We start from the raw sequence: 23713 nt of genomic DNA, 5'->3' as shown, positions 1-23713 counted from the left end.
TATACAAATATTTTACTGGACTGATTAGAACTGTTTAACGATGTAAACATAAATCTTAGGATTTTGCATGGTATAAACAATATTTCGTATTATATCGCGCGTGCAGAGTTGCATTCAGTTATAATTAAATTCTAAATCGCTAATAAACAGTTTCTGGACCTCGTTACTAAACTGCCAGAAATTAACTCGTATTTCGTTCGTTCGCGAGTATTTCTGGCATGCTCGTGTCTGCTGAGTGTATCATTATAATACGTATAAGGTTATGCGAATGCAGCCATTGGTTTGGAAAATCGAGGAATAGCAGAACTTTATTCCTCATCGAAAATCTCTCGATTACACCAAGGCGGTTGGCTACGGTTAATTTAACATCGAAGCTGCTTATTAAAACCTTTCCCTATAGTCGCTCGCCGTATATATTCTACCATCGCAAAACAATCCATCGGCTCTCATTTTATTATTTGACGAGCGAAATTGAAATTTTTTGCCGGATATTTTATTTCACTTGTAAAAGGGATTATGAAAAACTGACGAAAAGATATCAAGCATGAGTCGTGTGCATCGTGACGTATACTATTTTGAAATCCCCCCTCCACCCCCCCCCTTTCTAACTCGCTCTCTCCTCTCTTTCACTTTTTCCCTCTCTCTCCCTTCCACTGCAGAGTGGTAGTCCCTCTTTACGCACACGAACGCACACACACATACACGTTCACGTTATAAAATGCTCGTTATAGCTCGCACTGGCACTCGCGGGGTGAGGAATTTAATTTAGAACTTGATTTATATTTTAGCAGGCCATAAAATGGGGAAATAATTTGTCCCCTGAACGCGTATGAGATGGGCTATCCTCTTTACACTCTCTGCTAGACTTCTCTCTTCTCCTTTACCCCAATTCAATATCCCTCTCTTTCTCTCTCTCTCTCTGCCTCTTTTCCCAATCCCAACCTCTCTTAATGTCTTTCAAATTTTCTTCTCTTTTCGCTGTGCGTTCTCTTCATCTCCCTCTTTTTCTACTTTTATTCAACAAATTTGCACAGCCTCCCTTGCACTCTGCCACCTCTTTTTCCTTATCCAGCCCGACGTCCCTTCCTTCCGAAGACGAAAAAGGTCGCTGGAGCGAAGAGACGAGCGCATATATTAGACCGGAAATGCTGGGGCTTCGCATTACACCTAGACACATCTCGGAAAACCCGTGCAAAAAAAAAGGAAAAAATATGCCACGCGCTATTACCCGGTCGCGAGATTCGTCTACGAATTATCCGAAATATACGCTGACTTTGCCAATTCCAATCTTTCCTTCCTGGAAAGATTCGGAGTTTCTTTATTCGGTAACGCGATCCTTAAATTTCCATCTAAAAAAAAAATATATATTAATATATACTTGCATATCATAATTGTCTGGATAAGAATTTAATTGGAAGTTTGACGAAGCGACAGTCTTCCCGAATCACGTTGACTTAGATTTGGATTAGGGATGAAAGGGCCGTGTTATTCGTACGGATAGTTATTTGGTCTTTTTAATGAATTCCTCTGGAAAATACCAACAGCAGCGTAGAATCAGCGAGCTCGATTCAGGAAATTGCTATTCGCTAAAGGCTGACGTGAGTTACGCCATTCCAATGTGTCTGGAGCGAGATCAGTTCTGGTAAAAGGCCACCTAGACACACTAACCCCTTTGCTTTCATCTCGCTCTCGCCCCCTTTTCATTTCTATCCTGGCTTCATCCCCCTCGTTCTTCCATCCTACATCCTTTGATTCCTGTTTACTGGCTGCTGTTTTTCGCGACGTTTATCCCGATATGCGGAACGTTATCGCATCAAAAAAAGCTTTTTTTCACCCAGCTGTAACCGGAACCTACGTTACGGATGCTGATAACGAAATATCGGCTCGACGGTAAACTTTAATCATTGTTCTGTGAAAAATATTCACCTTTCTCTATACAGCGCGTAATTCTAGTTGGATTTGGTTTTTTTTTGTTTTTTCGGAAAAATTAATATTTCAAATTCATCTCTCTCTCTACAAAGGGCGTAAATCTAGCCTAATTTCCTTTTATGGATAAATGAATCTCTCAAGCCCGATATCACTGTGGAACGAATTACTGGGACGTAAAAAAACGGAGAGGAAAACAAAAAGTTTTTCAATGTGTTAATTAAAGAAGAATTTCTCATTCAGCCATGTTAAAAAGGTTATGCAAACACGTGACCATGCGTGGTTTAGAATCGCGAGGAAATCCACAGGAAGCAAAATGGCGGTTTTCGCACACTTTGAGCCGCGAATAATGAAAGCAAGGCTTTTGCCACAGCGCTGCTAATCCTGGTAAATATTTTTTAATAAAAATACGCAAAACCCCCTTTTGAGAATTGCGAATTGCTGGGTGTCTGCCTTTTGTCCCCCAGCCAAATCCTTTGCCCACCTGCAAGGAATTTCGATGTTTCACTATATTCAAACTACCTCGTATTACATAGCAAAGATTACGAACTCGTATAATCCGGATTATTCCACCAAAATGGAAACCCAAGCTTGTAATAAGTGTCGTAAAATATAATTCAAAAATATCATCGGTAAATACCTTCAAATAACACTAACAAATATCATTGCAAAGTTTTACGATTATTATAGTTCAGAAAAATTGATGAAAAATAATCTGTAAATTTTCATTTCACGCGGAGTTAAACTCCTCATTACGGCAGGAGTTCATCGAAAGATGGAAAACTTTGCTTGTAGTAAACTTCAAAGCTAAGATACTTTTATTAATTTATACACACAATCGCTAAATTAAATCGTAAGATAATATACGTCGTAAGCTTACAAAGAAATATAGAAAAAAGTTTTGTTTCAAGTAGTACAATCGTAAAATAATACCTACAAAATATATATATATAATCCTCTCTCGTGTTTCGAGCTTTCAAGCTGATGGTGATAATGGTTTCAGATGATTTTCGATAGAACTTCCCACGAAGAATGCAAATGATAGGGAGAATGTGACGAAATCCGTACGCTTGCAATTTACATTGTAATTGCAGAAAGCGAGAAAGCTCCCTTTAATATGAGCGCTTACGCATAGTTTCGTGCTCCGCGCCCAAGTTTGTTCTACTTCTACTTAATCTTAACTAACATTGACGAGGAAAATTCAAGCACGTTGAACCTATTAGAGTGGAAGACTGGGACCCCCTCGCGGAGTAATGGTGGATGAAAAGGGGTAAGTCGAGGGATGACGGGATAGAGAGGTTGGGGAGGGGGTAGGGGAGGAAAGAAAAACGCACAACTTCTGACATATCGAGCAATGAAAGTCAGAAGCTAATATCCGCATAGTTTACGAGTTATCCCGTCTCGAAATACGTTCCTGCCCTTTGCATCTAGTAGCAAAGCGTTGAAGGCAATATTTCCCCAGACTTACTCCATAAAATAACCCCAGAGAAAGGGGGGATGAGTATAGCCATCCGGGCCCAGCTGATAAAACCTAAAAGTGGAAAATACGAAATTCTGTAGAAGATTTAGTTAACTAAATTGAGGAAACGTTCCTCGCAGATGGGAATAGCGATTAAAACGATTTTCTGCCGGAAGGATCTAAAAAGTGCTGCACGAATGGCGTTGAAATCTCGAGAAAATGGCGGACGCTGATATCAGCACGTCGTTGATGTGTCTGTGAGGGGAACGTGGGCCCAGAGATCGGAGAGGATTCGTGTAATCGCCACGATAACAGTGGCAAAAGGAATTGGGAATGAGAATTCGCTGGAGAAACAAAGACTTTGTCGGGGAGGGGGTTGGAAAGGGGGGTGGGGGAGGAAATTGAAGGAGGCGAGAAGAAACGAGAGTGCAGACTTGCCCAAGTGCCGAGCACTGAATTCTCGGCCAGTCTTTGACTATAGCGACGTAGACCAATCCCCTTGGTTCCCGAGGGAATGCCACCCCTTACGTAACTGTATGTATAGTGTGTATATATGTATATACATATACATAACTGTGCCTTGGCTTCGTCCCCCCTGTATAATTATACGAAATTCATTTACATAGCTGGAGTAATAGGAAGATCGTGCAGGGTGAGGGTGGGGAGGGTCGAAACTGGTTAAATGATGACTGTGAAAAGAGACAGGAACCTTGTAATAAGAAGAATGTAAAGACAAATAGCTTACGAGAAAAAAATAGGACCCTCTCCATTCTACTCCACATGAAAGGTACAAAAAAACCACAAGATTCTAGAAATCCACAGCTGACCCAACACCAGCAATGAAACGACAAAGTTCCCTCTTGGCAAATTAAAGCGTGCCTATTTGTTCAGTGACCAATTTCAGACAATTGTTAGAACCAAAGGCGTACAGCGTGGAAAACTTCAACACTCTTCAACATGCAAAGCTGCAGGAATTTAGCCATCGAAGACTGATGAGAAGCATCGGTCTGAGAGGTAACAGATAACTGCTTATTTTCAGTATTTATTTTCTCCTCTCCTCAAAAGCACAGGATTCTTACCAAAAAGCAGCAATCGATCCTTAAGCCGCATTCTCGTGGTCAAAGTCGTTTCGTTTGACATTTACACCCCTGCTAGATGACTCTCGGAAGGCTTTTAATGAGAGCCACTGAAGAACGAGTAAAATAAATAGAAGTGTGGAACACTGGAGCTTGAATGGAGAGTGGGGAGGGGGAGGGGGTGAGAAATAACCGGGTTGCGATCTCTTGGGTCCGCTAAACTTTGATCTCCGAAACCTTCGAGGTTTCTCCCATCCCCTATTCATCCCTCAACGTTTCACAAGCCCCTGTGCGAAACACCATCGTATAATTCGATGCTTCGCGTCCGTCTCCGAAATGCAATCACGCGCTACTACCCGATTCCACTGGGAATTACCTGGCTAGAACACGTCGATTGAATTTCCACCTTAGTCACGCGTTGCTAAAAATCCAATTTGCAACGCACTGGGAGGCTCGACACGAGTTCGGAACACAACGTTTCCGAGCGAAGAGGGGGAAATCTTTCGATCACGAAAATAACGTGTAGCGAGGGCTCGTTTCGTTCATGTGCCATATCGTTACGAGAGTCCTCCTGTAAACCCACGTGTACTTGTCTCGTTCCGGGGGTGAGATTCATAAGGGTGAAAAAAGAGGATGTTGTATGGAAGCCATAACTGTATAGACAGTGCAGCAAACATTTGACCACGTCAATAAAAAGAAGCAGAGACGATGGGAAAAAGAAAGAAAACAAACAAAATAGTAGAGGGGGGAGGGGGTGAAGATCGTAACGAGAAAAAATTTGAACGGGTCGTCCCAGGGGTTTTTTTACGAGCGCGGGGCATCTGTACGCAGGGACTATTGTTATCTGGAACAATAAAGGCTCCTGGCACGCACGCTGCGCGTTTAATCTTCATACTTCAGGAGAGAAGGTCCTCGACGAATAATTGAATGTAGTATTTCTACGATGCCTCGGCCACTTCCGCCGGAAACTCTCTTATTTAAAATGTCCCATAGACCCGCCAGCTACTTCCCGATGGTTTTGTTGGGTTCAGCAATATCTGAAACTGCCGAGTTAGGTGGTTGGACGGGGTTGGGGGTGGGGGTAGATGGAGATTTGTTTTTTACCAAACCCCTCCAAGTCCATCGTATACCTTACATGCATCTTACAACCCTATAGCACATAATATCAACCACCGCCTCACCTTTCATCCCTCTCGTTTTTACGACTCTTCGTCATCCCCCACCCACCCCCTCTATATTTGTTCTACCCATCCATCTCTCCCTCTCATACCCATCCAAACTTGAGTATCATCGATGAAGCCACGTGTAAACCCAACGACTTTGGCCCCACGTTTCCTGTTGACACGATCGACTGCAGCTTCGATCCCATAGTCGATCTACCCACTCACCCCTAACCATCCACTCTGCACTGAGTTTCTCGTTTCCTGTTGTTGCTACGAACATTTCAGGCAACTCCACTGGCAGAACTAATGCAACCGTAGCACCACAGCTAACGTGAATATTCACTTAATAATTTGATAACTGCTCCATCGGTAGGGGATGACAGTGCTATACCCAGAACTGGGATAGCCCTCGTTCATATCTGATTCCACGAAACGTTCTCTGCTATGAAAAGTTCTCAGCGGAATGAGAGTCACGAGAACCTAACGCTTGCAGAAAGATTCAGGGGGTAAAATTAATCGTATGCGGGCACGGCAAAGCTCGTAATCAAACTTTGAAGTGTTTCATGACTGGACAAATGGGAAGCTTAGTAATTTCGGTTGGAAATTAGTTGGCGTTGCGGAACTAGTTGATGAATTTGCATCGACAGCTGAAGAAACATCGGATGTGCACAGCGATAACCGATATACGCGACTGCTTGAGAGTTGTTTCTTGACATTGAGTGATTCTACTTTATAATATATATGTATATACTGTGGTACGCAATATGCTCGCACTCAAGTGAGAGAGAGAAGACTGCAGGACCAATGAAATCCTTGGCCATTCATTCTACACAGTAACGTGTGCCATTTTACAGTGACGCACTCCCTGCTGTGCTATTTGGCCGAAATGAATTCTTGCCCCGTCCGCGTCGAGCGAATTTTAATGATGCTGCAAGATTACGCAATTTAAAGTTGACCTAACCCGCCGTAAATCCGCATAATTCCGCCGCTTCCAATGCGTTATAACGGTGCGGGAGACTAGTATGCGGGAACACCGGCGCAATGCGTTTGATTAATCGTATCTCTGCTGCAAATGATCATCCGTCCGAAGTTCTGCAAACCGGTTAATTTGTTGTTAGAGGAAATCTGCAATTATGAGACTGCAAACGTATCAATTCTCCGGAAACATGCCGAACTTGTTTAATAGCTGGAGGGAGGGGTGTAATATTTTACGGATTTGGGACCCTCGCGGTGTAAAGGGGTATCATAAGCGCCGGAACTCTGGGGGCAAAATGTGATGGGTTAGTATAGGTATGTGTTTAAAAATAATAATATTACAAATTAGAGTCCCAGCTGCGGCGTGGAACGGCAAGTTTATTATTTGGGATGATATATTTAATTTTGAGTAGTTTTAGCGACTTATATATAGGTGCTCGGCGTTAATAAGAAATTTTCTATGGGAATAATAATACTGGGCTAATATAGCTAAATGTTTATACATAATAATAATAAATATTAGTGCCACAGCTGCAACGTAAAGCGGAAAATATATTGTTTAAAATTATAGTTTTAATTTTGATTATTTTAATTACTTATAGGTGCTCCCAGCACTAATAATAAATGTTTGTAGGGACCCCAGCACCCATTGCTCCTACGGTTCCGGCGCCTATGCAGGGGATCTAATCTCTCGTTTATATCGTCACAGTGAAAGCTCGTCCATTCATCGTGACCCGTCGTCCATGCATCGTGTTGGTGTGCTTTACGAGGAAAATACCAGCTTTGGTACATATATATAGAAGGTACAGCCCTTTTCGCTAAGCTAGCGTGCAGGCAGAATTGCGCTAGGCAACATTTCGTTGCGCCGGAGAATCCATCGGTCAAATTGATGTTGGCCTGCCGGCGGATTGGTGTATCCGGCGGATCTGACGTCGACTCCTCCACTTCGGTGGCCGCGAAACATCACGTGAGACGAGACAAAGCCGCGCCCCGAAAACCTTTAAACCTATAAATTGGGTTACGGAACGCCCGATTATAGTACACACCAGCAAACTCGCGAATGAATGCTTCTTGTCACGAAACTCTCAAAATAGACCAAGTGAGATTAACCTATCTTCAATTCGAACCCTAAGTTTATAATTTTCAGAAAGCATCCCAAAATTTCAACCATATATAATATCAAATTTAACGATGATTCCACTCGAAAGAAATATATCTGTCGAATCTTTATCTGGCACATCGAGATTTTCTCGCTTGCACTGATATGAATGTCTGACTATAGTATAGAGTAGACTACTGGCAATAAAATATTTCTTCTCACGAAACTCTCAAAATAGACCAGGTGAAATTAATCTATCTGCAATTCGAGCCTTGATAAATTTATAATTATCAAAAAACATCCCAATATTTTAACCATAAAATATCAACTTTAACGATGAATGTACCGAAAATAAATATATCTCTCGAAACTGTACCTCGCATTGAGATTTAGTCGCTATCACTGATATAAATGTCTGACTATAGTATACAGTAGACTACTGGCTAAAGAATATTTCTACTCACGAATCTCTCAAAGCAGACTAAGCGAGATTAGCCTATCTTTAATTCGAGTTTTAAATTTACAATTTTCAAAAACCATTCAAAAATTTCAATGATAAAATATCGAATTTAACGACGAATGCACTAAAAATAGATCCTATAGTTCTCGGAATTGTATCTCGCACCGAGATTTTGCGGCTTCCAGTGATATCCCAGAGAATTAATCGATCGGATCAACCGTATCCGTTTCCGCAAAACTCTACAATATAGTCATCTGGGCCCCGCTACAATTTACGTATATAATATTTTATCAGCCACAATATCTGAATATCATTTATTCTTTATATTATTGTACCCATAGCAGAGTGCGAGGAGAATAAACCGAATTTGGTCAGACAAGAATATATCCCACGACAAGACAGACCAAATAAATCCAAATACGTTCTGGAGCTCTCGAAGCTCGCATGCAAATCTACCATTTTTATTCTCTACAATATACTGGATTTATTTGAACAAACTGCCAGCAATTTATGGTTTGTATAAATAAACGTCGTTTACGTACGTGTATATCCCTGGCAATTCCATCATCGCGGATTGGGATCCTAGCTGGATCGATAGCTGCAGCTCGTTCATATATATATATATATATATATATGTATATATCACTGGAAGAGGATTAGGCATAGTTGATATTTGTTTTAGCAATGAGTAGTATTGAAAGGTTTGTTCGGAATAGGATAAAAGTTATCCGGAAAAACGAGCAGAGATCGGCGATATGGTCGATCGTTGTCACATCGTCAAATTCGTCTGTCGTCAAATCGCTCGTAATTTTCCTCACGGCCATTTCACAGGGGGCACTGAAAACGTGTTCTACCCCCTCCACCCCGCCGATGACCCAGCGTTTTATCCGCGACGATTTTACCGACCGAAGCTTGAAAAATTGTTCCTAACTGGACCCCTTTTCGCAGGTATTCATTAGTTTTCACGATAAACGAATCCTAGCGTGAAATTGGCCAGATTCAATTGGTCATTACCGATATCCTTTCTATTCGCAACTCTGCACCCCCTCGCGATCCACCCCCACGTATGAGAATTTTCTACGCACATTTTAAACTTCCCCCAAGTAATCGTCCAACTTTTAACCGTTCGATCGCTTCTCGAGAATCGCTTAAAATGTACGAAACGTGCTTCACCCGGACAATCCAATGAAAATTACAGCTACTACGAACAATTCGGTACGATTTAAAATTTTAAAAACGATCGATGCAATTCCTATCCGTATGCTCGATAATGACTGCTTAAATCGGTGCTTGAAAAATTGTGAATTCTATGGGAAAGCGATACCGGAAATCAACGGGGTAGAACCGGATTTTTATTGGCGATGAAAACGATGAGATTCGCAGTTCCAGGAGAGGATGATTTTAACGCGAGCGCGGCGAATCGTTTGCTGTTTTCAACTGAAATCACCGTAGCGTGAACAAGAGGATATTAGGTAACGTTTGATAATTTGCTCCGACAAATAGTCGCAGTCGAGAGAAAATACGAAATTCCCTTGAAATTAGAATCGGGAATTATTAAATATTTACCAAGTAGTATAAGTCAATGAAATGTCGGACGTCTGTAAATTATGGTTTCGTAAGTTCATTGATTTACTGATTGGGGGGGGGGGGGGGGTGAAATGTTGGCATTGGACGATATATATTCATCGAACGAACGATTTTGCGGCGTTGGACCTGATTGATTCGTCCGATTAACGTTCTGAATATCAGCGATAGCCAACCCCTTCTCTCGCGAATTGTCACGCTGACCTACGTGGCACTCCCCTTTTAAGCCCCACCACCCCTTAGCGATAACACAATTCGAAAGCGGTTTGGATATCGCGAATTCAATGGCGTGACTGCGCGTATAGCGTGGTGACAACATGCGGATCCACGGGGGGAAAAACTCAGCGAATTAGCATGAATTGCCGCGGTAGATACCGAAAAACTATTCTCGATCGTTCGGCAAAAAGCGTTGCGATAACCGTGGATAATTCAGATGAAATAAAAAAGAAAAATAAAACAAAAAATTGTTCTAAGCTGCATTACGGTGGCTTGTGGAAGCATCAGTCGTAATATTGAAACACATTTAATCTGGTAACCACAATACAGTAGTAATTTCACGCCGAATTGCTACTGTTACATTAACAGCGCTTGGTGTAATCGCATCGGGCGTTAGTTACCGAATCGGAACAGCTGCCTGAATGTCGAAAGGCTGCTTTGGAGATTAGCTTCGTTTGCCATTTGCTGCATTTCTGCGATAGCCGATTCTCACGTGCAAATGCGTCGTGTTTCGAGCCCCTTTCCCACCCTTCCCTGTAAAAACAACTGGTGCGAGTAAATATTCTTCGATATGTAAGTGCAAGGATGCTAAAAATTGGTTGAATAATAATAACATTATTACCAGTGAAATAATCATAATGTGTAAAATGTAGTAACGCTTAATTGGAATTTGTAGATGTGGTTGGGGCTGACTGTACTCCCTGCTAATTTCTCTGGATAGCCAATTCTCACGTGCAAATGCGTTGAGATCAAGCCCCTTTCCCACCCTTCCATGTAAAAACAATTGGCGCGGGTAATCTTCGGTATGTAAGCACGAGGGGATGAAAAATTGGTTTTATAATAATGTCCTAGTAACATTTCAAGTGTAATAATCATAATGGTAAAATTTGATAATGCTTATAGTTGGAATTTGTAGATGTGGTGTACGGTTGGGTGCATCCCGTGCCAGTTTCGTAGGCCGTAGAAGGATGAGTAGTTGCGAAGGGTCCGGCACTAATGTATATTTATGTATTAAACAGGCATTATTTATACGTCCGATGAATATGCATTGTTTGGTGGCAGTAGCGAGGTGTCGAGTGCAGACCCGTCGCTATCACTGCCTCATCAATCACGCGCAGTCCCACTAACCCCCTGCACCTTCCTCATCCCTTCGAACCTCGAAAAGCCTCCACGATTCTGCAGTCCGCCCATGTCATCTCTCACAGCCACGAGGAACCACCCTCACCCACCCCCTCCTCCTCCTCCACCGCAATTGACACTAATTTACGTAATTTTTTCGACCCAACCACATGTCACCATGCTATATATATATATATATATATATACACGACACTCACACACCACTTCCATCATGCTATCACCCGTCCAAACATCCGCCTCTTCTTCTGCCCAACTCAAACTATCTTGAAGATCCGGTACCGGAAATTATTGATTTTTCTACTGAAAATTCAGTTTCCGTATAGCCAAGCGATCCCCAGCTCGAGAATCCTGGAAATTCGTAAAGTTAAACAAGTTTCCGTAAAAAGTTTTGAGCCGCGCGCTATATCGATCGGATTCAATTTTTCGTTGTCATTTATCACGGTAGGTCACGTGCCAATTTATCACACCCACCTGATGGATGCTTCGTGCATGCGTGTGCATAATCCTGGAAAGCGTTACCGATCAAAGAAGGGATGAGACCCTTTAAAGATTTTCTATCAACGCTACATGATTCTCGAATCAAGTCTGGCGCAGCTTCATTTATTACATGCACCCATCCCTTGCACTTACATCCCTCGAAGTCAGCGTTTTGCTTCGATTTACAGAAGAAGCCTCGTGATATAAAAAACATGTTGAATTTTTTCCGAAGAATTCGACACCGAGTAGAATCAAGACAAACAGCCGCAGGATCCTTATAAAAAAGCTATATATATATATATATATATAGCATAGCTTCAATTAAATCCGTGGCAGAAGAACAATAATTGGCCGCCGCTTTGCCTTCGAATTTTCCGACTGAAACTTTCCTGGCACTTCTAATTAGACTTATCCCATTGGAGCTTCGCCCTGGGACCTTCTACGGGGAATCCCGGAAGTCGCGCTAATGGCCCGATGGATTCCCAGCTTGACTTTGACGATCGGAATTAAAGGCAAAGTTCCCGTAAACGAGTCAACTGACCAAAAATAAACTTTGCTCTCTTCCTCTCTCTCTCTCTCTCTCTCTCTCTCTCTCTCTCTTTCTCTCGTGAAAGTGAGATAAATCGGTGGGCAAATTTTGGAGATTAGAAAAAATGAAATGTAAAGTAGAAAAAACTTGTTGAGTGCAGACGAGGGAGTGGAATTGATTACACGGTTAAAGATTGCAAGAGGAAGGGATAATTTGGTTGGTTAAAGGACTAATGGGTTAAAAGATTGAACTTTTGCTTCTCATGAATTTAAAAAAGCTTGGCGAGAGCCAGCTAAGCATGAGAAATGGGCGCAAATGCACTGGATGGTTTGGGAGCTTACGCGAGTTGTTTGGTATAAAGTAGGGGAGGGGGGGGGGTCACCTGGAAATCTAACGGGGGAATAACAGTAGCAAGCAACACTGGGGAATATAACCGACGGAAAAGTTACGAGTAAGGGCAACATCTGGCACTCATAAGCAAAGTAATACCTCCCTACTGGCCAGCCGGACTTTTTGCAATTATAGAGACGTTCTTCTGCTGAAACGGCTGTTGGCCAATGCTTCGAATCTCCTGCTCCTTTCTTTCCTAACGCGCCAACGATCCCTGCTATCACACGAGAGAATCTAAACGACATTCCCAAAAAATTGATACGAAGCAATCTCGAAGCAGAGGGAGCTGAAAAGTAGTGTGATTTATAATAAAGCTGACATGGGAAAAACTCTTTTTCGCGCGAAGAGTAAACGTATTATTGGAGAGAACGGAATAGGACATTATTGCTGTATAATGTTGGAGAATTCTCGCTCCCTCGCATGTACAGTGGCGAATTGTAATATTCTCTCACACACGCAGTACGCGATACGTGTGTCTCGTGACAGTCCAGGATCGAAAGACATTCCGAGAAAATTGCAGCGGAACTCTGCGCAAAAATTGACGCACGACTCCCGTTTCTCCGCCATTGCTAGATAGAGGAAGCTCGCTTTTATTGTTCTCCAAGCAACTCGGCCAAGTTTTCTAAAATGCCACGATTCCGCCCTACTTCGACCTTGTCGAACTACTCCAGCCGTTCCATAATACCGAGGAAGGTGCAGGAAGCTTCTCCGAAAGTTCCACGGATGCCCCTCCGCTCTTTTTGTCGTCTCCTATATATTTTCATAAGAGGGAAAATGCTGAGTCTGCAACCCCCTCTCCTCTTATAACTAAGGCTTTATATATATATATATATATCTACGCACGTTTATTCATCTCGACTGCCGTGCTCTCTCTCATCGATACAGTACAATACCAATTAGTACCGATAACGATTGCACAAAACCTGCCAATTTTCATTGGAGAATAATTACCGAGTTTGCAACATTGCAGTCCCAAACTCCTTCCAGGTAAGAATTCATTTATATTTATAAGCTTCGTCTGTTTATCTCCACTCACACTTTGGCTCATTTATATAACACAATACCAATTAGTACCAATAACCATAAGACAAAATCTACAAATTTTCACAAGAGGAAAACTGCTGAATTTGCAATTCCATTCCTTATTCTAAATAAAACTTTATTTCTATATCTACATCCACACTCGTCCATTTATCTCGATGCACACATTCTCTCGTTCACGTATATACATAACATAACAGCAATTAGTACCGGTAACGATTGCATAAAATCTGCAAAGAAACAACAAGTTTTCGTGGAAATTGGTCGTTTGGGCAGGTCCGAGGTTAATGAGGGTGGTTAGGCGGTGTTTCAGGGTGGATTCGAGATTTTAGATAGGCGCACACATATACGCGTTTAACCATGTACGTATATATAGAGACGTGGATATATAGGGAAATCGTTTAGCACGCGATCCTCTCGTAACTCGAAGCAAGGGTTGTAGGGGTGAGTGCAGCGCAGGCTTCTTCTTTACTGTCTGACGTGGCACGGGTATTACGAAGGCGTTCGCACACGGAAAGTGCTCTTCTCGGGAGACGTAGCTCTGGCGTTAGCATTCGCACGCGAACCCTAATTGATCGGTGGATCGTTAACACGAGCTGTACGTCCCACCGTCCGTCCGTCCACTCTTCTCCATTGCGGCATCTCGCTGGAATAAATTGATTATCGCGTGATTTCGTCAGAAGCGGACTGCTGCACCCCGACCAAAGAATTTCCCTGGCTCTTTATCCATCGACCAAATTCATCCCCCATAATTACAGGTAATTCACAAACATGGACCACTTCGTTAGACGAGTGTCACCCGAGATTAATCATTTTACGCAATTATAAGCCTTTTTGCTCGTTTCTCCCAAATTTTCCATCGTAATTAATATGCTCTTATTACAGACACTGTTTTCCCGACCATCGATCATTTCTTGTATCAAGCTTAAATGAGCCAGAGCTATTTTTAGCTATCAATTATACGAGATAAAGAATAATGGGGTGAAAATAATTCCGTTGAGTCCAAAGAGCCTTGATAGTGCCTGACAAACTATTTTACCAATGTCGCTCGCACGCGCTTGGTAATTATCTTGAAAATGCATAATTATCTTGAATCCCGTTCTTTATTTAGCCGCGTCGTTAACGCCACTGCCTGCTTAATCTTGTTAGCCGCTCGTTCGAGTTATCTCAGTCCGAGAATTCCGATAGCGCAGTAAGGGAAAATGATTATACGGCAAAAATTTCCAGCTGAAATTCCGTACGAAACTTTCCTTCGATGAATTCGAGTAAAGTTTGACACGGAGAGAAAATAAGTGGAAAATTGCGAAATTAAAGCAACGGGAAGGGAGTGAAGAAAAGAGGCGAAATTTCGAAAGGCAAATGTGAGAAAGGAGAACGTGGAATAACGAATGTTTGTTCCTTTTTATATACGGAATGAAAGATGATAGTAGCGAATGGTCGAATGATCAAACGTCGAATGTAATTTGCTAGCGACGTGACAAACTTTCCTTCGGACGAGATTGAGCCATTAGTTTTGAAAAAATTAAAACTTTTTCTCTTATTAAGTTTTCCCGAGAGCGAGACATTTTCATTCGGGAAATATTCGAATGTATAAATGAGCTTATACCGTGGCGAAGAGGGGGTGGTTTGTGGGACCAGTAGGGGAAGGGGAAATCGAATAAGGGAACTTTCCAAGTTCACGGATGGAAAATATACAAGCGCCTTGCTATATGACGACGCATCGGAATAAAACAATTCTGTCAGCTGTCCGAAATGATTCTTCATGGAAATTTCATCTGGACTCGAAGATATAATTCTACTTTCCGTAACAGTTATGACACTTTTTGCTACAAATGTGAACAAGTGTTACAGGCACAATAATAAAGCTCGGATTATAAATTAATTTTATTCCCACTGTTATAAAAAAATTAAAATAACCTTTTACATCACGAGTCATGAATTATTTATCATTACACAGAGCTTAGAATAAAGCCATATAGCTGCGTTGTGTCAGACCGTTTTGCAGTCATGACACGCGGAAGTAAATTAAAAGTTCCGAAATAATTTTTCATGGAAATTTCAGCTACATTCGAAGATCTAGTTTTAACGTTTGCTGTAATTATGGCATCTTTCTCTATAGACGTAAACAAGTTTTACAACTAATAATAAAAGCTCTGACAATAAATTAATTTTATTGCCATAGTTAAAATTTGCAAAATAACACTTTTACATCACGAGTCATGAATCATTTATTGCTACGTCTGGCTTAGAATAAAGCCGCAGTTGTTGCGTCAGGCCATTTTGTAGTCATGACACGAAAGTAAATTAAACGTTCTATATTACGGGACACGGCATCGACACGCTGGAATTTCCGAATTTTTACATTTGCCAAGGGGTGTATAAATCAAAATCTCGATAGAGATCCAACGATATCTGCTGGGCTAAAATATCTGACCCGGATCTCGCAGTGGTGTGCGTAGAGGTATTTATACGGATAAAGAAAGAACAATGTAAGCTGCAGGAGAGGTAACATAAATCACTTTAATGTGTCCTCCCTTCGATTCAATAGATGACATGCCTAGCTCTTCTTTTTTTTAATACAATGGCGTAAAACGCCATTGTTTACTGTCGATTATTGCTTTATGGCTATCCTTTGCAGTGGACAAAAAAAATAGGTAAAATCTTTTGACGAATAATATCGTTAAACGAGTAATTATCCTTCAAACAATGAAAAAATCTTTCTTTGAAATAAAATCAAAAGGATATGAAAGAAACGTCAGTATCACATTAACACGTACGGTTAGGTTGTTTATAAATTCATGAAATACGATCGTACTTGTGATTTCTCTATTCTCAACTTACATTCTGCTTGATTTCATCTATTTTATTATTAAAGCACAACTCTATGGTTTATTACTAGGATTAAAAATACTTGACTAAAATTTTGATTTTATTCCTTTTTTTAATTAGAATTGTTTTACTCTCTATATGTTAGGTAATTTTTGTGTAGATCATTGTTATCTAAATAATAAAAGAATATTCAAAAATAGTTAGTGTCAAAGCAAAACGGTTGAAAATTTTATAAATTGTATTCATAGAGAGTATTTTTCCTTATTTCTTCTCCATTACGAATAATAAAGTTGCTTTTCAAGACAACGATATACCAAATCCTGCCTAACAAATCGTGTCGAAACGCGAGAATGTAAGCCACAGGGTGGTTCTGCGAGACTTAAATAGGAATCTATTGCCCTTGGGATTCACACAGTAGTATAAAAAGCCAGTATTACATATCCGCTATTTATTTCTATCTCCCTTATATCCGCAACGTTGTATTTTACTGCTGCATAGCGCTATTTTAGCCGAAATAGGATAAAAAAAGTGGCGATAAGCCTCGTTTCAGCTACCACGACGCAAAATATCTACTTTAAAATAAAAAACCAGTAACTATACATATACATATACATATTTATCACACATAAAATATAAATAGGGTGAAGGAAAAGTATCAATAAAACTGCTCTAATTAAAAATAAATTTCTTATACATTTTTCGAGAGATTACGAAAATAATCGAATATTTCTAGGGGACTGAAGTATTATCTCCTAGCTCCATCTTATCTCGTCCTATTTATCTAAAAGATATTCTTTTCCCTGCACGTCCTGCATTTCGTGATGCATAGCATTCTGCGGGAGACTATAAAGCTCCTTCGAAACGGAAAAAGGAAACAAGCAAGCGGCTAACTGAAATCAGAAATGTGAAGAGAGGCTGGTAGTTTAAAACGATCCACCCCTCCAGAATTTCGTTTCAACTTTTTCTACGATTGTTCCTTTTGTCCAATACTCGCTTCATGTTAGGATTTCTGAATTCATCCTCTTTCCTCCGCAGTCTTTTCTTAAAGAGTTTCACCGGAAATGCAAATAAAAAAGGTCGACGCGATTGAAGCACGGAGAAAAGGACAAAGCTTGAAAAATGGCGAGCAAGCTAGCGGTGCAAATAGCTGGAGAATTATCAGAGCTTTTAAAGTACGTGATAAATAAACGCGGAGACTTTTGGAATGGAGCTTTAGCCACAAAGTTTCCGAGTATCGCGCGTACTAATTAATAGAGCGTAGGGACGAGACGCGTTTTACCACGATTAATTACTCAGATTGCATTCCGGCATGCGGCTTTCCTTTCACTAGTGGAGAACTCGATGATATTTCCGTCTACGGTCTCTCGCACAGTACGCTCCTTATCTATGCTTAAAATATCGGCGCCCCGGCTACATTGTGTGCTTCGTGCTTCGAATAGAATTTTATCCGAATAAATGGAGAGCAAATGTATACCTACTAAATTATTTATATCTATACCCCCACCACTCGACTCTACCCCACGCAAGATTCCCACGCGAATCGCTTAACGATATTTGCGGTTCGCGTTAATCAGTTCTAATCAATTAATTGATTTTGTAAATTATTCGACTGAAATATAGGAATTACGAGTATTTAGGTTCTATGGAAATTTTAAAGAATATAACATTAATTTTACAAAGAAAGAATATAGATTTGATGAGCTGAAAGTTTCTCGTTACAGGATTAAAAGGATAAGGACTATCGATCCTTAATCGATTTATTTCAGGTCCACTAGAGTTATCGGAAGAATCTATATTTTACTTGTTCTTAATTCGTCTTTTTTTATAGAACGAAGATCCATCGCCAGCACGATCTCTGCTGACCGATTAATTCATTCAGTAAAACTTTAGTCTGGTCGAAACTTTCCACGTTACGAGTAAAACACTTGTGCAATCTTAAGTTGAGTAAGTTAATTAATGTTAATCTCGTTCTATGAAACTCTGGTAAGTACGATTTAAGCAACTGAATATTTCTCGAGCTTCTAATTCTATTTTCTTACTTTTCAGAGTATAAGTGTATTGCAGAATTATTTGTGAGAATATAATGTAATGTGTTTATTGGATCAGCTAGGAATGCACCACTAGATATTCTCGAGTCGCAGGTCTCTTGATAAAGAAATAATGGAAAAGGAACAAAATAATAATGTAACTTAAATATACTACTTATACATATACCTGAAATAGAAGACTGTTTTTTCGACATTTGAAAGGAACAAATGGCAAAAGAGGAATTCATTTTAATTAGGAAAAAGTTAGTTGTAGAGTTTAGCAGCTGAACGGTGTATTCCTGGTCATGTGGCTAATTAACGAGGAGGTAAACAATCGATATCAAATCACTGATTGCACATTTGTTCTGTTCGATAGAATATCGGAGGTCGCGTGTACGGACAATGAATTCATAGTAAGGGAAAACCGAAAATAATGGCTTGCCACTGTATTCGTTAATGCTCGCTGCATTCTGTCTCTCTCAGTCTTGTTCTCCCTTTCTACATCTCCCACTCTTTTATTCCCTTGCAAAAGAAAAATCGGGAAATTGGAGCACCGTGACAAATGCAGTTCCGCTTGTAAAAGCGGAGCTGGCCGAAAGAAAAAAGCATTGCGGCGTTAATATATTAGTAGACCGGTAAAGGCAGAGCAACAATAACGCCAAACTAATTGCCCCAAAAACATTTTCATTATTGCTCCAATTCATCTCCTTTTTTTTACAACCACTCTGCTTTTTATTAAGAATTTTACCATTTTTACTGCCTATTTTAATATTAAAAATAAGTTTTTATTTATTTTGAGACTCACAGGTTGGTTACGCTAGGACGTATACAATTTTTGTTTACCTAGTGGAAAAGCACCCTTGGATAATCCTTACACATGGAATCCTCTCCAGATATTCATCATGGTAGAATCATTGGCGAATTAAATATCTTCACACAAGTTGCACATAAAATAAAAAAAGCCGAGCACCTCACAATACATACACGTGCTCAAACCATTGCCGTACAAACACTCAGTTTATCTTTTCTTCTACCGAAAATAGAAAATATTAATTTTAATCGTTTATTTTATCACGAGGGATTATCTGTGTTCGAGAAAGACTCCCAGCCTCACTGTAATTCGAAAAAATATGGATAATGGTATGAGTAAAATTAAAAGAGAATAATGAATGATTCTTACAATTATGTTTAATAATAGGATCGACCCACGTGAAAATTCTGATAAATTATTTATGGAGCTGTTCACTGATGAAACAATGATTCGATAAAACAGTCGATCAATTTTAACTTTCAATATATTTTTTCCTTCAAACTCTCTAAAAATGATTATTACCCTCGGTTAATCGTAAGTCAGTAAATGATAAAAAATTCTTGGAAATCTCCAAAAAGTCAGGTAATTCCTTTACGCGTATGAAATCCGCAATAAACAAAAAATTGATAACGCGAAATGACAAGAACACTCAATTAGAATTTTCCAAAATCACTCGAAGAAAGTTACAAAAAATTTGTATAAAATTTCATGATGTCAATCCTTAGGAAAAATTTGCGATTTCTTTGTAATTTTAGCGAATACTGTTGATGGATTTGAGTGAGAGTGGGATGGAGTGGGGGAAGTTAAATGAGAGGTAATATTTCATGTTGTCGCGCGAGTCACGTGGCAAGTTGAAATTGTACGGCGTGGAGGAGCGTGATGCCTTCCACGGTGATCGGTCGAGAACTGAATAGTTGGTGGCTCCCCACCCCTTACCGAGAGGGTTGGCCACCCCCGAGCAGGACACGACGCGCGACTTCGCTCCGCCTCCACGTGCGAGCCAACCCCAACCCTCCTCGCTCTCTCGCTTTATTCTTGGGGGATATGCGATTCCTAGAAGGGGTTGGAAGGGAACCAAACGCATCTTAAGTCGGCAGGTGTCGCGTAGCATCCGGTTTGCTGACCGCCGACGACGGAAATTGGCCCCTGATAATTGATAGACGCACCCCGAGCCCCTCCTAACAACCCCCGGCCGGTGCTGGATTAAATGGATTACCTCCACCATTCACACCCCTCGTCACTACCCCTTATGGACTTAAGCATCACTTAGTTTATATATCTGGTATGAAAAGTCAACCTTAAAACACTAGATGTGTAATATTATTCTGCTATTTTATAAGTTCTTCCATTGACAAAATCATTGTTCTGGGGGTTGTGAATCGGAATAGGGGCTGAAAGGGCACCAAACGCATCTTAGGTCTACAGGTGTCGCGTAGCATCCGGTTTACTGACCGCCAAGGACTGAAATTGGTCCCTGGTAATTAATAGACGCACCCCAACCCCCTCCTAACAACCCCCATCCAGCCATTGCTGGATTAAGTGGATTATCTGCACTATTCACCCCCTCGTCGTCAGCCCTTATAGACTTTAACATCACTTAACTCATGTACCCAGTATGAAATGTCAACCTTAAAACACCAGATATCTCATATTCTTTTAATTTCAGAAGATTTTTCATTGAAGATTAAATCATACATTTTTCTTCGTGAAACAATAATTAGTATTGATTTGTTATAACGAGAGAAATACAGTACTATTTAATAAAGGAAATAAATCAATAGCTCAGATCATACCTCGTATAAAATGTCAACCTTAAAACATCTTATCTCTCCTATTCTTCTAATTTAAGAACTTTGAGTGAAAATTAAACCATTTTATTTTGCTTTCTTCCTCTCTCTCTCTCTCTCTCTTATTCTCCAAACAATAATTACTCTCACACTATTATAGCAAGAGGTATACAAGACTATTTAGTACATGAAAAAAATTAAATCGACTCATCGAGCTTTTCTCGTCGTTTAATGTGATTGTATTTTATACAGTCTTAGATCAGCACTGTTTTTCGACGAAACTTTCGACGCTTGGCAGCTTTAGACGCCAAAAGGATAAAAGTAACAAGCAGTGCTTAGGTCCATGATGACATCGAGGTCGAGTGTTTTTATTCCATTACCTACAGACGCCCATCCTCTTAACCACTTACTTAACCCACCACCCCCTTCGCTTACAGTTCATCTACCATTTTCTGATGGCCTTCGACAACTCAAATATTATCCGTCGTTCAATCCTCCTTTACTTTGCCATGCCGCTGGATCGACCTACGTTAACTCTATTCCTAAAGTGTACCCACAACACCTTAAACCTAATTCCAATTGGCACTGACGCCATCAATGAAGCCTCTATCGCGACCCGTGATTCTCATTCGATTATTTCAAGGTTCTACCCATCCCCCCTCTTTACCAATCCTCTCTGCTATCCCTCTTCGACTAAGCCCCTTCAACCTCTCAACAAGTTTCCAGCAAAAACATAAATGACCATAATAGTAGATCACTTCGATCATCCAAAAACAACGACAATCTATACACTGATTAACAAATAAAAAATGCCCAAATACAATATATTTTTGAAAATATAATAATTAAGTATCAATTATTCTACGAGTAAATAAAAATTAACAGTTTTACACACACACACACACATACATACACGCGGCTGAGTAATCCATTTATGTTGAATGCACTTCTTTCACTGCTGATTCGCAATTTACTCGAATGGTGCAGTAAAACAAAACTTGGCAAAGGGGCTCTGCTTAAAGTTTTTGTAGTGTGCTTATAGTCATCCTGAGCCGGGACAAGGATGGGATAGAGGGGTTGTAGTGGAGGAGGGAGTTGCCATCAGGACACGTGAAATCGCCAGAATGGAAATCCACTGTTCCACTTCGTTAATGAAAGTGATATAACTTGCGGAATGAGATGCAAATGGCGCGGGTGTGGTTGAAATGCAGATACGAGCGTCGGCTTTTTATTTACTGCCCTGTATAGCTCCATACCGGGGGCATAATGCAATTGTTGTTTTTTTAACCCCCTCCCCCCTTTACACGTATATACCGTACACTAGCAGCCCCTCTCCAGTTTTTCACGTGAGCCAGCAGATCGTTCGTATTTCTACAACGCGTTCAATGAATCTCCCGCGCCCCGTGTCACGCTCGTGCTTTTCAAATTGCAATATGGCCGCCTAACCGTATTAAATGCACCGAAATTTCGCATACTATTATTCGGGTTACAACATTACGTATCAACAGGCTTGAAACAAGCACAGGGATGCACCAATCCAATCCAATCCTCATTAGTGCCCATACAATCAAAAACCGTTCAACTCTGTCCATGATGACAGAGCTTCGCAGTCGCTCGAGTAGAAAAATCAGTCACTGGTCGGGCGTTATAAAATTTTGAAGAAAAAAAGTGGTAGGAGGGAGGGAAAAATTTGGGTGAAGATTCAATTGGAAGACGAGTACTTCCGGTAAAATAGTCCACTGTGAAAAACATGCATATCACATGCAATGCGAATGCAGAAGCGATTTATCTCTCGGATAGTCGTTATTTCAGCACCACCGTCGTCAGGGCACAAAATTACATTAACATAAACGAGCCGGTAGGTGTATGCATCAAAAAGTATATCTACCACGTTTGCCAGTGCAGAACAGGTGAGAAGTTTAAAAGGGGTTGCTTGAGGATAAATTTAACCCTCATCACCGTGTCATATCCCTCTCGTACCTAAAAAAGAACCAAAAAACACCATATTTTATTATACGTTCGGTTGTAGCTGGTTTCAAAGTAGAACAATCAGTTCACTTATAATACTTTGCTACTTTTAACGTTTACCCAATATAATTTCCTCCTGTTTTCGTATCATGTTATAAATACTATTCTGCCATCAAGTACAAAAAATATAGCTAGAGATATTTTTGTAATTCTCGCGGTTACCTCCGGCTAGCTTTGCCAGGTTGTTTATTCTATCCGGATGAATAGATTTTTCTGGGCCATCCCGCAGTATGTATCGTTTCCACATACGCATGTTTCCCTTTTCGCGGGATAACGCATAAAACAATTTTACCAGTATTGGTGATGTTACAGAGTTAAAGGACTCCAATTTTATAAGATGTCTGCGATAAATATTAAACAAAAAAACAAATGCCTGAATTTTTGGGCAATAAATTTTTCAAAATGTGCAGGGAGATTTGCGACGAAATTGAATTAAAATTTTATTTAATGCTATCGTTCTTTTAAACAGGAAGTAAGAGAATAGGGCGAACGATGAAAAGAGGAAATTAAAAAAAAGCACCCTTTAGCTGCGAAAATTGGTAATGGAAGAATGAAATAAATGGAGCGAATAGAAAAAATTGGCGTAGCTCGTTCCGGGAGATACCGTCTATAAAAATTGCAGCGCACTCGCCTTTTTGCATGGTACATTTAAGGATCGATAATGCATGGGACAAGCAAAACGATCCTCCTGCTCGT

At 40.5% G+C, this 23713-nt stretch overlaps 1 protein-coding gene across 2 annotated transcripts in view; it reads right to left on the bottom strand.

The window, feature by feature from the left end:
• LOC136775453 (lachesin-like) overlaps positions 1–20078 on the bottom strand; it is an 85961-nt gene extending 65883 nt beyond the window's left edge. Inside the window, exons 1-2 of one of the 2 annotated variants that reach the window (XM_066730238.1) lie at positions 19572–20078; positions 19235–19504 (exon numbers count right to left, since the gene is read on the bottom strand). The gene's annotated coding sequence lies outside the window, so the exon portion shown is untranslated. The remainder of the gene's footprint in view (positions 1–19234; positions 19505–19571) is intronic. The other variant, XM_066730247.1, reaches the window with a different exon arrangement.
• Positions 20079–23713: the final 3635 nt, after the last annotated feature.

This window comes from Prorops nasuta, unplaced genomic scaffold (genome assembly GCF_024137725.1).
Source record: "Prorops nasuta isolate Cenicafe-Biocafe unplaced genomic scaffold, Cenicafe_Pnas_1.2 PNAS00002, whole genome shotgun sequence".
NCBI lineage: Eukaryota > Metazoa > Arthropoda > Insecta > Hymenoptera > Bethylidae > Prorops > Prorops nasuta.
This window is presented reverse-complemented; position numbering and strand designations above follow the sequence as displayed.